The sequence below is a fragment of the Myotis myotis genome, unplaced genomic scaffold (assembly GCF_014108235.1).
Source record: "Myotis myotis isolate mMyoMyo1 unplaced genomic scaffold, mMyoMyo1.p scaffold_m19_p_18, whole genome shotgun sequence".
NCBI lineage: Eukaryota > Metazoa > Chordata > Mammalia > Chiroptera > Vespertilionidae > Myotis > Myotis myotis.
Window position 1 is genome coordinate 40,136,639 of NW_023416322.1, and position 11,566 is coordinate 40,148,204.

General features: G+C 44.7%; 1 pseudogene; it reads left to right on the forward strand.

Moving 5' to 3' along the window:
- Nucleotides 1–11,220: 11,220 nt before the first annotated feature.
- Nucleotides 11,221–11,315, forward strand: LOC118673850 (annotated as a pseudogene).
- The last annotated feature ends 251 nt before the right edge of the window (nucleotides 11,316–11,566 follow it).

The window sequence follows — 11,566 nt, forward strand, 5'->3', positions numbered from 1 at the left end:
AACATGTTTAAATTGTTGGGGGAAATAATACATCATGTTATTAAAAAACTACTTTGGCTGACTTGTCCAATATTACTTAAATTAAATATCACCATCTATGAGCTAATTTGCTTTTAAAAATATTTATAAATCATTTCTATTAGGCAATTGACTGAAAATTGCCATTAATGTAAAAAGCAGCCATTAAAAATGAATCTACACTCTCAGAAACATTGATAGTCAATTTGTCCTCTGTAAAGCTGCATTGATATAAAATGCATTGGTTGTGAATTAACTAACATTTTCCTGTAGTAAATATATAAAACAACTTTTTATTATACAATAACATTAAATTTGAAGAAAATTTACACTTTCATTAATATCTCTGCCATTATCTCATCATACCTGCTATAGTGAAATGAAACCACCTTATAAAATCACGCTGATGTCTCCATGGTCCTGGAAAACGATAGCTTTTACTTTGGGAGGTCTGCCAAAATGTCTTAAAAATCGGCAGTCTGAGCTTGCCATTGAAGAATCATAATTTTTTTAAAAAAAAGATCAAGTGTTGAAAATTAAGGGTCCACATGATTTAGAGAGGAGTCTTTAACGTTTTTTTGAGTATTGATTTATTTTATTTATATATATAAATATATATATATATAATTATTATATATATATTGATTTCAGAGAGGAAGGGAGAGGGAGAGAGAGATAGAAACATCAATGATGAACGAGAATCATTGCTCTGCTGCCTCCCACACACCCCCAACTGGGGATCGAGCCCACATCCCAGCCATGTGCCCCTGACCGGAATCAAACCTGGGACCCTTTGGTCTGCAGTCCGACACTCTATCCACTGAGCCAAACCACCTAGGGCATTGAGTGTTTATTTAAATAATTACAACATTTTGTGTAATGCCAAATAGCTTTAATCGATGGGAGTTTAAGGTGGATATTGTAAACTCAAAATAAATGTCCTACTAAGAACAGTATTAAATCCTGTGACTTTGCTTTGCTGTTGACCTGTGACCCTGACCGCTAAGTTCTGTGGTTACAGGAGTGTCCTTCCCAGTCCCATGGTGTCCACAGGGACAAAGACCCCTCAGAGCTGAGGGCTTGCTTCTGGGTTTTCGTCCGTGCCCACCACCGCTCAGCCAAGGTAAGCAAACGCGCGGCTCAGCTCCTCCCTGTCTGCCCAGCCCACCCTGAGGGCGCTGGGCCCTGGATTGTGGTCCGCCTGCTCTCTGCCCGCAGCTGGGCCCCTGCTCCCAGCTAATAACAGGAGGCAAGGCCACCCCGCATGCTGCTGTTAGTCATGGGATCCGCTTTTGCACACTCAGGGAATTATTTTTAAATAATGTGCCTTTCAAACCAGCTGAGATGGGGTTTCGTGTCCACTAGCGAAAGGTGGACGCCCAAGGATGATGAGTCACCTGCAATGCTTTCTACCATAAGCGTCCCTGCCTGCCATTTTATTAGTTAAGGCCTCATCAGAAAAGAAATAGCATTCGTAGAAGAGGTAACTCAAGAGTTTAACTGAGGGGTTATTTAGCGATGGGGACCAGTGTTAAGAGATTTCGAAGAGGATGTTAAAGGACTCTGGCGCAGTGACAGTGGGCCTTGCCCGAAATCGAGCCTGGGCCCCTTCAGTCCGACGCTCTATCCAGTGAGCCAGACAGGCCAGGGCCAGACTGTGGGACTTGAAACCGTCTGCGTGGGGTGGCCACTCCCAAACGGCTCCTCCATCACAGGTTCCGCCTGTGCTGAACAAGAATAAGCAAATCACAAGAGGAAGAGGGAAAACAGAGGAGAAAACGTTTTTTAAAGTTTCTTGCGCACTTACTATGTACTGACTCTTTCTGGACAATTTATGTTTATAAGTTCATCTCAGAACGCTTATGATGAGGCAGTGTTACTGTCTTTATTTTATAAAAGAAGGAATTGACACGCACATTAGTAACATTGTCTGAACTAGTTTCTTCACACACATTCAAATGCTCTTCAAGACGAATTTATCCAAAGAACGGTTATATTTTCAAAATACAAACTGATACTTTCTGGCAGGTAATAATTCAATGCTTTCCTTTTCCTACCAGGCCAAACTCTAACATTCTTAGAATGAAGGGCCCTGCGAGCACCCTGAGGGGGACACTTTACCTGATTTACTTTGTGGCCCCCAAACTTGGCATCTAAGCATCGACCATGGTGGGGGCATTTATTGAACCCAAATAGGCAAATGCTAAAAACCCAGCTCCTCCCCTTTCTGCTGCCAAGAGGCTGTTGGGAAGACCTATGGGCAAGTCACTGAGGGGTTTTGGCTAATTCCCCTGCCGGCCTTAGATCATTGTTACTCGCTGACAATGCAATTGCAGTTCTGTAATTATTCTATGATAACCGTCAAATAGCTTTAAATGGCCCCGATTAGAGCATAGGAATCTTGTTCGTTTGTTTCTTATCACATCTCTAGTAACTAGAAGAGGATCTGGCAATGCATAAGAATTTGTGGAATGGAACCATGAATGACTGCCTTCTCAGGAAACATCATTACACTACCTAGACTCCCAGCATTGCAGAATAGGGTATTATCTATTCCGCATATCACGTTGCCACTCACTAAGCGGCTTGAAATAACCCTGACCCTGACCCTGACCCTAAACCCTAACCCTAATCCTAACCCTGACCCTAAATTTAGCCCTAGCCCTAACCCTAGCCCTAAACCTAACCCTAGCCCTAACCCTGACCCTAACCCTACCCCTAGCCCTAAACCTGCCATGGCGAGAGGGAGAAATCACATCTGTATGGGAGAGGGAACTTCTTTCTGCGTGTGAGTGCCCATTGCTTCTCCAAGAATCGATGATTGCCATCAGAAAGTCATGTCAGGCCACGCCTCCCCTGAAAGCAGACTTCAGCCCTTACGAGATGTGCAGCTCCAGACACTCCCTGGGCTACGTGGAGGATGGGTCCTGGGGGCTGGTGCTTCTAGGGCCGGGATGCTGCCAGAAGACTCACCTGCACCCTTTCACAGGGACACCGCAGGACTGGGGTTGATTAAGTATCTTCCCTTTTATTTTTTTTATCTTAGAAAACCCGCTTTATTAATTGCTGCATTTGGGTTTTGTGTGAACTCTCCCGTGAGTCATTCTGAGGATGAAAAACCTCTTGTCATGTTTTCCACCAGCCTGTCCTTTCTCTCCCTGTCGTCTCTTCTCCTTCGCCATCCCTCCCACCAGCTGCATGTCTCTGCCCTGGCAGCAGCCGCGTCCCCCCTCCGAGGCTCCCTCTGCGACTACTGAACCCCTTTCAAGGACTGCAATAGAGGAGTTCTGTGTCGAAAGCCATTTGAAAAATGTCAGGAACACCCCTGCGCTGGCTCCCTGGCTCTGCAGGCGGCCAGCGGACTTCCCTGTGGTTCGCAGCCTGGACCACAGTTTCAGGGGCTGAACTGTGGGCCCTTGTTCGCGTCCCCTGCTAAAAATCAGAGTAAACAGCCGAAATCAGCACGGCTTTCTCCACTCCCATTTCAGCCTCCGCCGCGGAATGCGTGGATTCTATTAATACCGGAGCCTCCTGGCCTTAAAAGAGGGGATTCTCTCAGGCCCAGAGGCAGCTGCCTTCTCTTCGAGGGGCAAAAGCGGCAGGAGAGTTTGGGCTGCGACCTAGGTAGTTGGAGCAGCGTAATTGCGCCTTAAATAAGAAAAGGGCTATTTTACAAGCTGTCATTTGAAAATCCATATACTTAGGTCAGAAATTACAGGCTGGGGAATGTGAAATAGCAAGGTACACGGGAGAGGACATATTTGAATGCATATGAGACCTGCAGAGCCTAATGACTCCTGACAGCATCATTCGGTGTTCCTCAGAGCTCCAAGAACAAAAGAGACCTTTCACGGCGATCCCCACAAGGTCAGAGTCATTGCCGTTGGAAATCACAGCTGAATTCTGCTGTCTGAGCCCTACTGCAAACTCTTTCACCAAAGGGAGTTTCGGGAATGTGTTTCGCGATGTAGAGGAGTGTCCCTGTTTCGTGCATGAACATGCCTGTCCTGGCAGCCACTGCTGCTGTCATGGCCCCCCTGACCAGCTCCCATGGAGTTTGACTCGTGTAGCTTTTATTACACGTAATACGTAGTTTGTGCTGTTGCATACTAATCTTACCTCCCTGCCGTACTGCCAGCGGCTGCAATGGCAAGACCACAGCCCCTCATCCCTCAGACTCAGAGGCTATCCGGCTGCCTCCCTTGCAGCTATTACTCATTGACTGAGCGTTAGGTGGGCCTGAATCACGGGTTCTCCAAGGGTACAGGCAAGTGATTGACAGAGATGGGACTAGAGTCCAAATATACGTTCTCTTTGTTCACAGGGAGCCACTGGCCCACCCTCTTGAGCTGGTACTTCTCCTCAAATGTGCAGTAGCAGGAAGTGTGGGAAGACAAGTTACGAGCATGCCAAGGAATGGTATGGGATATACCTCCCAGTGATAGGCATGCTATTCAGGTTTCTACCACCGAGACAGGAGAATTCGGAAGCTTAGAACACAAATCCTTGAAAAGTGGTCTCTAGAATCCATTAACAGTGGTCCATTGAAGAAGAAAGACATATCTACTTAGGGATAGTCTTGGTTATATACTTAAATACACACATATACCATTTTTTTAAATATATTTTATTGACTTTTTACAGAGGGGAAGGGAGAGGGATAGAGAGTTAGAAACATCAATGAGAGAGAAACATTGATCGGCTGCCTCCTGCACACCCCCTACTGGGGATGTGCCCGCAACCAAGGTACATGCCCTTGACCGGAATCGAACCTAGGACCCTTGAGTCCGCAGGCTGATGCTCTATCCACTGAGCCAAACCGGTTAGGGCCACATATACCATTTTTATACCATTTTTATAATAACATAATGATAGGTGGAGTGTTTTGTTTGCTAACATATAATTCAGTTAAAATAGGACATGTGTCGAAGCATTATTACAAATACTAGAGGCCCAGTGCACAAAATTCTTGCACTGGTAGGGTCCCCAGAGGCTGCCAGCTGCCGACGGGGTACTCCCTCCCTTCCCCTGGCCAGCCCCTCCCCCTGGTCGAACTCCTGGATAAGTCCCAGTCAAGGGGACAATTTGCAACTATGCTTTTATTATATAGGATAATTTCCCAACTGTACAATCTACATGGGCATTATTTTATATTATCAGAATAATGTCATTAAAAGATGGTGTGCATCACAGCATGCTGACTGGCCCTGCCTGCCCCTCTACACTTTCTCCTGTGTTTGTTTGTTTGTTTAAATATCCTCCCATGAGGATACAGTTATTGATTTCAGAGAGAGGAAGAGAGGGAAACATTGATGTGAGAGAGAAACATCAGCCAACAGCCTCCCACATGTGCCCTGACCAGGGATCCAACACACAACCTGGGTTTGTGCCCTGAGCTGGAATCGATCCTGGAACTTTTGGGGGTAAGGGAAGGGTGCCCCGCCCAGCTGAGCCGCGGGCCAGGGCTCTCCTGTGCTTCTTGGCAGTGGCCGCCACTAGCTATTCTTTTACCGCCAGCCATCATGGTATGAGTTTTATCTTTGCTTTTTCTAAAAACCAAAAGAACCAACCAAACAAAACAAAACAAAAAACAGTTTATTAGTGTCCTTGATTATAATTATTCATTTTATTGTTTGTCTCTGCACTAGTCTATGATTTCTTTGAAGGAAGACAGATTTCACAGGCTTTCATTACAGGGATGAGTAAATTGATGGAATTTAAAACGACTTCAGCCTGCGGGTATGCCGACATCGGGCTTTTGCAATCAGTCATCAGTAAGATCAATCATCTGGCCCCTCCTTGGTCTAGGGCAGTGATCGGCAAACTGTGGCTCAGCAAACCGCGGCTCGCGAGCCACATGCGGCTCTTTGGCCCCTTCAGTGTGGCTCTTCCACAAAATACCAACTTCTGCGCATGGGCCACGAAGTTTCAATCGCACTGTATGTGTGCGTCCGCATGTGGTATTTTGTGGAAGAGCCACACTGAAGGGGCCAAAGAGCCGCGTGTGGCTCGCGAGCCACGGTTTGCCAACCACGGGTCTAGGGAGAACTCAGAGACAGTGGGGAAGGCTGCAACCTACGGGTAATCCTTGGGCAGGGTCAGTGGCTGGACTGGGTTTGAATCGTAGCTTTGGGGACCTGTGAGGGGAGAGGGGCCATGGAGTCTGGAGTGAAAACCCTGAATTCTCAGGTTAGATCTTCACAGTGCTGACTGGGTCATCTTGGACACGTCACCTAATCATGAACCTGAGCTGGTCGACTTGTCCTTGCCTGAGGGATCTAACTCTATCCAGACCACCTCTGTGTGAGGAAATGAGGCAGCACAGTTAGAAATGCAGACAGAATCATGGGCTAAACATGCTACATTAAACCATATTGTTTCTCTCACGTGAAATAACGTTAGCCCCACTGCTAGCATTTGCTGCGTATCACCAGGCACTACTCTCTCGGGTGTTCCACCATGTGTTTGGTTTGAGAAACATCATTTGAGCATTTACGTGTCCCTCTGTTAAACAGCATGTAACAATAGCAAGATAGACAGTATGTAACTAGAGCTAGTAGCTGTTCTTTGCAATAGTACGAAGAGCCCCTTTGGGTAAAAGACTAACACACTGTAGCTCATCTGTTTGTTTCGATCATATATTCATGCCTTAACCAAGGTTTGGGATGTTGCACAAATGCTGCGCAATGCGCTTCATCGATGTATTGTGACCACAGCATTTCAGTTTTATGGCGTGACTGTTTTCCCCTAAAAGACAGCCGGGTGTGAGCAGAGTGTGTCTCCTTCAGTGCTCCAGCCTCACTGTGAGGGCGGCCATGGAGCCGCCTGTCACCTGAAGCTTCAGGTATTGAAAGCCTGTCCCCCCATCACGCTGCCCACGGGGGTATGAGTGTGACACATGGCAGCGAGGTTGTCCAAAGGGAATGTGGGTTGGCCTGGCAGCCATAGCAGACCCAGGGCGCTCTGCCGTTTTCCCCTCTGCAGGGACATCTGATAGTCTTCCCATGTGACCAAACGTGGTCCCCTCGCTCTCACTTCCTGTTTCCTTCCCAACTAAAATAAAGGGGCCCACACCAGAGACTGGCCGCTGGCTGAGGACCGGCCAGGTGAGCCCCACTTCCTGCTGCATCACTTACTTTTGGGGTCTGGTCTCCTGTCACACGCTGCAAGCATTTGTGCTGGGGTTCGTTCCATCCCAGCGCCTTTAAATCCACTGGTCCTCACACAGCTTTCAGATGAATGAAGCAGACGGTTCTCTAAGTTCAGGATTCACAGCCATTGACTAGTGCTTTTAAAGAGCCCAAGTTTATCATTCCTGCCCAGACTGACTCACATTCCTGGCTGCCATGGGCAGGTTTGGAATGTCTAGCCCTAGAAATTCACATTTTGTACAGTTATTTCTATCTCGTATATTTAACCCACAAAATGAATATAGTTGAAAACAGCAGCAAGCCTGTTTCAAATTAGGTGATGCACTTAGGGTATTGACAAAGACCATAGGAAAACACGAGGCAGTGTATAACAACTTAGAAATACAGTAGCCGAATCTGTTAAAAAAATACACAACACAACACCTTGAATTCCCAGCTACCGTTAATACATATTTTACAGAAATTAGTAACTCTCCAATGAATATTTTTAAAACTCACTCAACCGTGAGTTTAAATTCAGAGTAACAGATTTAACTTATAAATATTCTTAAACAGTAAATATCAAGAAACCGTTTTTACAGTGTGGAAGGAGCCAAGTTGTAAGGTGCATAACGGAGCATGGGATCTGTCTGTGCAGTATTCATATGAACACGCATTACTGTAAAAGGCATCACTATTTTATTCCACACCATGCAAGGTTAAAGGAAAACAGTCTGAAGAAAGAAAAAGAAACAGGAAGTGGAGGAATGCAAGACTCTAATTCCCTGTGACGTAGCATGCCAGTTCACTTAGCATCCAATGAAAGGGACACACTTGAATCCCACTGCCACCTTCCTTGGGGAAAACACCCGGGAGTTTTCCTTGAATAAGGACCAATGAATCTCAACCAAAGGAAACTGACCAGGCCTGTCTTGGATAATGAAGAATGGGAGCTGGACCCGGAGACGCAGCGACCTAAAGCGTGCCGACAGCAATACCGCGGGTGACTTCCCAAGGTGACCGTCCGCAGTGGCTCCCGGACCAGTAAAACCAGGGCTGGCAGCCTCCCCTCCGCCTGCAGCCTCCCTCGAGCACACCCGCACACCCGCAGGGCTCCAGGAGCCCAGCCAGGAGGACGTGCATGTGTGTAGGGTGGAGTGCGGCTTTCCTCTCTCCTGTCTGGGGCTTCTTGCTGTATGTGTTGGCCACCACTGCTCAGAAGTGGCTTATGTGAAATCCAATGCTATGAAAAATACACAAAGAAGTCTCATTTTTGTCTGAACCAAGGCAACAAATGTCTAGTCAGAAGAACCCTTTTGGCTGTTTAGAAATATCAGGACCTCCTCCATTTAGCTCCTTTAACTCTTCTTTTTTTTAAAGATCCTTCTAAACGTTTCATCTCACCATTTTCCTTCTCTTTTTTTTAAAAAAAATACATTTTTATTGATTTTTAGAGAGGGAGAAAGGGAAAGGGAGAGGGAGGGAGAGAGAGAAACATCCATCCACCACCTCCTGCTCGCCTTCTACTGGGGATTTGAGCCAGAAACCAGGGCACCTGCCAGGACCAGGAACCCAACCGATGACCTTTTGGTGTATGGGACAACACCCAACCAAGCGAGCCACACTGGGGCTCACCATTTCTTTTCTTCATCGTAGATCAGGATGCTCTGTTGTTGAGTTCCGAATGTGTCATATAGGTGACTTGGTAAGTAGTGAAGTGATGGTAGCAGATAAGGAAATCATCAGAGGATTTTTTTGCCTGCTATCTCCTTCAGAAAGTTCTTCAGGCACAAGCGTCCATTCAGACCGCGAGTGAGTTCTCATTTAATGAGACTCATTATCTCTGTTTTTGCTCCACCCCGTGTTCTTAGCTTTTATTAGTGTTCATGTTGGAAGCCGAACGGTCTTCAAATCGTTGACTGATTTGATCCCTGGCCAACATACCAAGCATTCTTCACAGGAGCTCCTCGCGCCGACGACCAAACGCTGTGGCAGCAGAGTGGGTCACACAGGACTCGGCTCTCAACCCCGCCCCCCTCCCCGGACCACACACACCAGCAGTGGTTGGCTGCTTACTAGCCTCTGCAAAGGCCTGTTGACTCACCAACTATGTGAGGCTCCATTGTTTGCTAGTTGCTAGTGTCCTGGCTAAGTCAGATTTCCTCAGAGGGAATGTAAACCCCGGGTGCTCAGAACATCATGGTTTTCCCTGTTCATGTACTAGCATCCCTTAATTTCTTTTTCTTCTGAAATACTCCGAAAAGGAGAAAAAAGGTCATCGTTTTTATCTTTCAGGATGATCTTGCTTTTTTACACAAACTGCAGAGGATATTGAATTAGTATAAGGGGACTTCATGGGAGCCAAGTGGTAATTTCAGGAAATGAAGCCAATTTCAGCTTACCTTGGCAACCCATGTTTATGTCTCCTTAAAAGAAGAAGATTTGAAAGAAGAAAGGATGGTGGTGATGAAAGAAATGCAGACAAGATTTAGAAGAGGTCAGCGAGGACCACATAAATCAGAAATACTATATGTGATGCATGCTCGACGTGGAGGGGGGGCGGACCTTGTGATAAATGCTGTTTTAAATGACAAATGAGTGCAGACAGCTTCATAAAGACAGGATGGGCCTTACCGTGCAGTGTAAGCAAATTCATCTGTACAAATTCATACATCATTCTTTTACATCGTTTAAATCATTCATAAAGTCAATAAATTCATAGTTTTCAAATTTGCTTAATGAATAAATGATGTAAAAGAAGGATTTACATAATTGCAATTGAGATGTGCAATAAGGATTTCACACTTAGAAAAACAGTGTTAGAGTTAAATAACTATGATATAATTTATTTTACCCAAAGGGAAACTGAGGCTTAGAAGATTAAAGTGGCTTGCTATTGGTCATTGCCCAAATTGGTAGCAAAACCAGCAGAATTAGTTCCTAGAACTCAGTTCTTCCGTCATTCAACCCAATGCATGCATATGGCTTACTTTTGATACACAAGAATTGCTTTTAGCCATCCTGAACTTTGCCAGGATAAAGATAGGTATGCAGGGTGTGTGGCTCTCTGACGGTTCAACATTCTGAAGCATAACCTCCCAGGCAGTAGACAAAAACCATTCTAAAGTGTTTCTATGTTTTACTCTGATAGGAATACTAACAAGAGATTTGTTGAGAGTATCAAACTTTTTTTGAGACAATCACCCATAGTTACAAAATTAAAATATTCCCCCCCACCCCCACCCCCCGTCAGTTTTTGACAACTGAATTTAGTAAAAACAAATAGCAAGAGAAGGGGTAGTATGAAGGATGGTCCCTGCTTTCTGATTCTGTCTAAAGCAAAATACATCTCAAAACATTCAAGATATTAAATTGTGACTATTTTAAATTTTCAAGTGAATCCTATTTAACATGTCTTCATCCTTTACAAGGGGTGACCATTTGATGTAAATCTTCCCACTTCTTCCCTTTTCTTCTCTATTTGTAGACCTTGACTTGCCTTTTAACTTCTTTTTTTGGAGGATTTATCCTAATTATGTGGGAGCGATATTAACTCATAAGTTAAACAAAACACAGTTAGGAAACCCATTCCTCCTCTTGAAGTAAGAGAGTGCTATAAAATAGCAGGCAAAGCTTCCCCCGTCCACCAGAATCCAGCCCAGGCCCTTTTCCCTGCTGCTTCTGGCCTCACAGAGTGAATGATAGCTAACATTTGCACACTGCGTTCTAGCTCCCATTCTAGCTTTCTCACAAGCATCGCCTCTTGGGGTCCTCACAATAAGCCATTGGGGTGGTTATTACCATCACCATGGTGCGCACGAGGAAACAGATTCAAAGAGGGAAGGCAACTTGTACATAGTTTTCAAAATTTATTAGATTCATTATATGTACATTAAAATGAGGATTTTGTTTATTTAATGACATGGGAAAATGCTCTTGAAAAAATAAATTTAAAAACCCTCTCAAGCTATAGTAAATGAATCCAGTTTTCTCCTTTCTGCACCTCAAATTTTCTACCAAAAGTATTTACTAATTTTCATAGTTTGATAGGCCCATAATAATTGTTATTGTCATCGCTTCTCGGCCTTTTGGCTAAGATCAAGTGTAGTATCTGTTCTTATCAGTTTAATAATTGTTATTGTCTACCAAAGTCAACATTCACCCCTTACTATGTTTAGGTTCCCTACCAACTAGCTTATAGAAAAACCATTAATATCACTGCTATATAACTAAACAAACATTTTCAAAATAATTACCTCAAGTGTGCATGTGAATGGGTTCATTTCTTTATAAAATTCATCAATGTCTTGGTTTTTTTGTGTGTTTTTTTTTTCAATTACTTTAGGTGTGTGTCAATAGAAATGGACTGTCATTAGGAAATCTTACATTTTTCCATCCTCCAGGGAAATATTCAGAAC